The sequence below is a fragment of the Leptonychotes weddellii genome, chromosome 6, assembly GCF_054177405.1.
Source record: "Leptonychotes weddellii isolate Sample4059 chromosome 6, ASM5417740v2, whole genome shotgun sequence".
NCBI classification, from domain to species: domain Eukaryota; kingdom Metazoa; phylum Chordata; class Mammalia; order Carnivora; family Phocidae; genus Leptonychotes; species Leptonychotes weddellii.
In genome coordinates, this window is record NC_138374.1 from 89167733 (window position 1) to 89173951 (window position 6219).

Consider the following 6219-nt stretch of genomic DNA (forward strand, 5'->3'; position numbering starts at 1 on the left):
CTTAACCGACTGAGCCACCCAGGCGCCCACATAGTTTCTAAATACTCACGATACTCTTGTAAATGTATCTTTAAATATATCTGTCATTATTTCCGTACTCAAGAGTCCTAAAAATCATCTTAAAAACCTTAATAAAGCATTAAAGAGAGCCAGAAAACATAGAATACTATGTTCATATGGAATAGCTTACCAGTAGAAATCTATAGGTTCTTTTTTTTTCCTTTTAGGATTTACTTATTATTTACTTTAGAGAGAGAGAGTACAGCGCATGAGTGGGGGTAGGGACAGAGGGAGAGAATCTTCAAGCATGCGGGGCTCGATCTCACAACTCTTGAGATCATGACCTGATCTGAAACCAAGAGTCAGACGCTTAGCTGATTGAGCCACCCAGGCGCCCCTATAGGTTCTTCTAAAAATAACACATACCTAGCATACATTTTTCAGTCAAAATTCCAGCACGATTTTGAGACGAATGTGACAAACTGAGTCTAAAAAATACAAAGAATAACTAAGACACAACTAAGGCAATTTTGAAAAAGAAAAGCAAAGATGGAGGACTTCTCTTACCAGATATTAACACATATCATAAAGCCACAGTAATGAAAATCACTTAATGCCAGCACAGGAATAGACAGATCAGTGGAACAAAATAGGGATCCAGAAACACACCCACATGTACATAGAAACTTCATATACCATAGAGGTGCATCTCCAACAATGAAGAAAAGATAGATTATTCAGGAATTGATGCTGGGAGAACTGTCTTAGTCCATGGAGAAGAAGCCAATTGGAGTCCAACCTCATACCACGTAGAAACGTGAACTGTAATAGATTAGATACTTTAATCTGAAATGGAAACCAATAAAGATAAGGAAAGTGTAGAAGAATATCTCTGTGACCTTGAATTGGAGGAGTTAGTAAGGAAAGTCTCAAAACCACAAACCATCAGTGAAGAAATGTAGATTTCAGTATAGAAAAACTGGGTTTCTTTTCAAAGCAGGACACCATAGAAAAAGTTAACAGGCAAGTGACAGCCTAGAAGAATATATTTGCCACCTCCAAAACTCAAGGAGTTCATACGTAGAATAGAGAGAGAGGGTCACCTCGGTGGCTCAATCAGTTAAGCATCCGACTCTTGGCTTCAGCTCAGGTCATGATCTCACAGTTGTGGGATCAAGCCCCACATTGGGTTCTGTGCTCAGTGTAGAGTCTGTTTCAGATACTCTATCTCTCAAATAAATAAATAAATAACATCTTTTAAGAAAGAATTTAAAAAATAGAATATAGAGAGAACTTCTGTGTATCAACAAGAGGCAGGAAATCCAATAGAAAACTGGACAAAGAATTAGAATAGGGGCGCCTAGGTGGCTCAGTCGTTTAGGCATCTGCCTTCAGCTCAGGTCATGATCTCAGGGTCCTGGGATCAAGCCCCGAGTTGGGCTCCCTGCTCAGTGGGGAGTCTGCTTCTCCCTCTATCCCTCCCTCTGCCCTTCCCCCTGCTTGTGCTCGCTCTCTCTCTCAAATAAATAAATAAATCTAAAAAAAAAAAACAACAAAGAATTAGAATAGGCAAATTACAGAAGGAGGAATATGAATGCCTAACAAATCCATGAAAACAAGCTCGAACTCTCTAGTAATCAAATAATGCAGTTAAAATAACAATGAGATACCACATTATAAAAATTTTAAAGTTTAATATCAAGAATTAGTAAGGATATGGGGGCCCCTGGGTGGTGCAGTCAGTTAAGCATCTGACTCTTGGTTTTGGCTCAGGTCATGATCTCAGGGTGGTGAGATCAAGCCCCTCTGTCAGGCTCTGTGTTCAGTGCAGAGTCTGCTAAAGTTTCTCTCTCTTTCTCTCCCTCTGCCCCTCCCTGTGCTCGCTTGTTCTCTCTCTTTCTCTAAAATAAATAAATAAGGGGGCACCTGGGTGGCTCAGGCGGTTAAGCGTCTGCCTTCAGCTCAGGTCATGATCCCAGCGTCCTGGGATCAAGCCCCGCATCGGGCTCCCTGCTCAGCTGGAAGCCTGCTTCTCCCTCTCCTACTCCCCCTGCTTGTGTTCCCTCTCTCTCTGTCTCTATGTCAAATAAATAAAATTTAAAAAAAAAATCTTTAAAATAAATAAATAAATCTTAAAAAAAAAAAAAAGAATTGGTAAGAATATGAAGGAAGGGTTCCCTCAAAGGCTATTGGTCTGCAATGGTAAACCAAGGCAACCAGTCGTTAGGCAGCTAAATATGTCCCAGCAATCACACTCCTGGGAATATACTCCAGAGATTCTTGCACACAGGTCTTTACTAGAATCTGTTTGAGGGTGTGCATCCCACAATTGTTTGCAGTGGCAGGGAGTTGGAAGCAACCTGGGGGCTGGTGGTCAATGGTATAATTCCATCAGGCGTAATGCATGCATTCAGTGGGAAACTAAGCAGCAGCCAGAATTAATGCAGCAGGAATACATTCAGCTATGTGGTTAGCTCTTAAGACATAGTGTCAAGTGGAAAAAGTGTGAGAAACAAAATAAAATCGATCGCACAGAACCAGTGTAAATTTAAAATGCTCTAAATAATATATAAGTCTCAAGCATACTGGTGGATGCCTGGGAGGGATATGGAAGAAATGAGAATGAGGATCAGGAAAAAAGAGAGAAAAAAGGGCCTTGTGCCCACCTAGGATGACAGAGCATAATCAATGCTCTTCTTCAGTTGCTTAGGGAAAAACAAACAAAAGAAATGCAGAACTCTTAGAGTCACCAAACAAGAGGGTCACTAGACTGAGGGTGGTTCCCACGCCTTGGTAGCCTACATAAGCAAACTGACACCTAAGCCAGAGTCAATCCTGCAAATGCCTCACGGTCAAGAAGAACAACCAATCACAAACAGCCAACTAGGCTTTCCCAAATATTGCATCCCTTAAGTGACAGCCAATGAAATAACTTCCTTGCTTTGTTTCTCTATGAAAAACTTGTCCCTAGTTCCTGCCAGTAGAGTGCTCCTAACTGCTTCTGGTTTGGCACTGCCTGATTCATTCAAATCAATGTTTGCTCAAATAAATTCCTAAAATTTTAATACACCTCAGTTTATCTTTGTTACTGTTGACAGGAAGTAGGCTTCATCAGTGGGCATGAATAAGGAGGGGACAGCACCGAGGTTCTCATGAGTATGGGGCCTGCCATTTGTCCAGGGGGCCACGATTAGGGGTGTATTTGAACCCATAGTCCTCTGGGATGAGTCACTTTTCAGCCACCATGTTTTCAAATTTGTCCCCATTAAACTTAGCAAAGCCCCACTTCTTGGAGATGTGGACCTTCTGGCAGCCAGGGAATTTAAACTTGGCCCTATATAGGACCTCAGTTACATGTTCCCTTTTCTGCAGCTTGGCACAGATGGACATGAGGACTTGGCCAATGTGGACTCTGGCCACTGTGCCCTGTGGCTTTCCAAAGGCACCTTACATATCTGTCCAGAGCCTAGACTGGGGATAGCATGAGGTCAGACATGAATGTACACTGGAAAGCTCTGTCTCCAAGGTCCCCTAGGGCAAGCCCTATAAGCAACAGGCTTCATACACTACCAAGGAAGCTACTGTTTGCAGCCATGGCACACCAGGCCCCCATATGGGGAAAGAGCACAGTTGGCTTCATTGGCTGCAAACTCTGTTTACCTTTGAACAGACTATGCTCAGTTTCTTTCTTTCTCTCACACCCCCACATCCAATCCGTTAGTAAATTCCGTATCTTCCCAATATATGCAGAATTGAATCATTTCTCATCCTTTCTATCAATACCACCACGTGCTTGGTCACCATCACCTCTTCCCTGATCTTGCCACCAGCCTCCTCACCAGTCTCTTTTGTTTTTATGTCTTCCTGCCTTTGGTCTGCTTTTGACACAGCAACCAGAATGAGCCTATTAAACAGAAGTCAGATTACATCAATTTCTGCTTAAGATCCTCTGGTTCCTGTCTCACTCAGGAGAAAGCAAAGGCCTAATGATCCACAAGCCACTTGAGTTGTACCCCCTAGCTTCTCTGGTCTTACCTGCTCATCTCTCCCTTTGGCCACTCCCTCATGCCACACAGACCTCTTGCTAACCTAGCAGATACCACGTACACCCTTCATTCAAGGCCTTTGCAGGTATTTATTCTTCTTCCGAGAATGCTCTTTCCCTAGAGTTCCAAACAGCTTGCTCCCTCACTCTTTCAGATCTTCATTCAGAAGTCTCAGTGAGACCTCTGACCACACTATTTAAAACGGCAACCCCTCAGACAAAAGATCTGAACAAAGTGGGCAAAAGAGCTCAACAGACAACTTTCCAAAGAAGATAAACAGATGGCAAATAAGCACAAGAAAAGATGCTCAACATCATATGTCATTAAGAAAATGCAAATTAAAACAAATGAGATACTACTACACATCTAATAATAATAATAATAACTGACAACACCAAATGCTGGTGAGGATGTGAAGCAATAGGAACTCCCATCTACTGCTGGCAGGAATGCAAAATGGTCCAGCCAGGAGCACTGGGGGCAGTGGCTCACGCCTGTAGCCCCAGCTACTTTGGAGGCTGAGGCAGGAGGATCACTTGAGCCCAGAAGTTCTGGACTGCAGCGCCCTATGCCAACTGGGTGTTTGCACTAAGTTGGGCATCAACATAGTGACCTCCCAGGAGTCAGGGGACCATCAAGTTGCCTAAGGAGGGGTGAACCGGCCCCTGAAACGCAGCAGGTCAAAACTCCTGTGCTCATTAAAATGGTACCGCCACTGCGGAAGGTAGTTTGACAGTTTTCCTGTAAAACTAAGCACAGACTTACAATACCAGCAACTGCACTCAGTTATTTACTCAAATGAGTTGGAAACTTTTGTCCACACAAAAACCTGCACGTGTATATTTTTAGCAGCTTTATTCACAATTGCCAAAAATTGGAAGCAGCCAAGTTATTCCTCAATAAGTGAATGGATAAACAAACTGGGGTACATCTGTACAATGGAATAGTACTCAGTGATAAAAAGAAAGGAGCTGTCAAGCCACAAGAAGACACGGAGGAAACTTAAATGCATATTTCTAAGTGAAAGAAGCTATCTGAAAAGGCTACATGTGGTATAATTCCAACTATATGACATTCTGGAAAGGGCAAAACTGCAGAGATAGAATGATCTACGATAGCCAGGGATTCAAGGATAAGGAGAGATGAATAGGTAGAGAACAGGAACTTAAGGCAATAAAACTATTCTATATAATACCATAGCGGTAGATAGATGACATTATGCATTTGGCAAAACCCATAAAATTGTACGATACAAAGAGTAAACCCTAATGCACCCTATGGACTTCAGTTAATAATAATGTGTTAATATCGGCTCATCAATTGTAACAAATGTATCACACTAACCCAAGATGTGAATAACAGGGGAATCTGTTGGGAGGAGAGGATTTATATGGGAACTCTGTACTTCCTGCTCAGTTTTTCAGTAAACCCAAAAATGCTCTAAAAAGTGAAATCTTTTAAATGAAACACAAATCGCAGCTTTCCCACAGGCACTCCCTATGCCTCTTCCCTGCTTTACTTTTCCCTGGAGAACTTATCACCACTTAACATAATGTATTTTTTACTGATTTGTTACTATATATCTGAAATACCACGCCTCACCCAGCCACTAACAGGCAAAGGTAAGTTCCACCAGGAAAAAAATTTTTAATGCTTTATTTTGATGCAATTTAAATTTATAGAAAAGTTGCAAGAACAGATGAAGAAATTCCCATATATTTTTAACCTAAATTCATCAGTTGTTATGTACATTTTATCCCTTTGCCTGCAGGGGCTTTATGTCTCTCTTGCCGTCACTCTCCATCTCTGTCATGTATGTCTATATAAATGGTCTTCTGTGTATATAAAGAATATATAGGTGCGCCTGGGTGGCTCACTCATTAAGCGTCTGCCTTCAGCTCAGGTCATGATGCCAAGGTCCTGGGATCGAGCCCCGCATCTGGCTCCCTGCTCGGCAGAAAGCCTGCTTCTCCCTCTCCCACTCCCCCTGCTTGTGTTCCCTCTCTCACTGTCTCTCTCTGTCAAATAAATAAATAAAATCTTTAAAAAAAAAAGAACACAAGATATATTTTTATATATACACGATATGTAGGAAAAACATGATGAATATATACATATATATTTAGATATATATCATGTGTTCAATATATATTCTTTTTTTTTTAAAGATTTT

The 6219-nt window shown here is 41.6% G+C and overlaps 1 non-coding gene across 1 annotated transcript; it reads right to left on the reverse strand.

Annotated features, from left to right (window-relative positions):
• Positions 1-3513: 3513 nt before the first annotated feature.
• LOC115941984 (small nucleolar RNA SNORA70) lies at positions 3514-3649 on the reverse strand. The gene has a single exon (XR_004076635.1). It is a non-coding gene; the product is annotated as a small nucleolar RNA SNORA70 (small nucleolar RNA).
• Positions 3650-6219: the final 2570 nt, after the last annotated feature.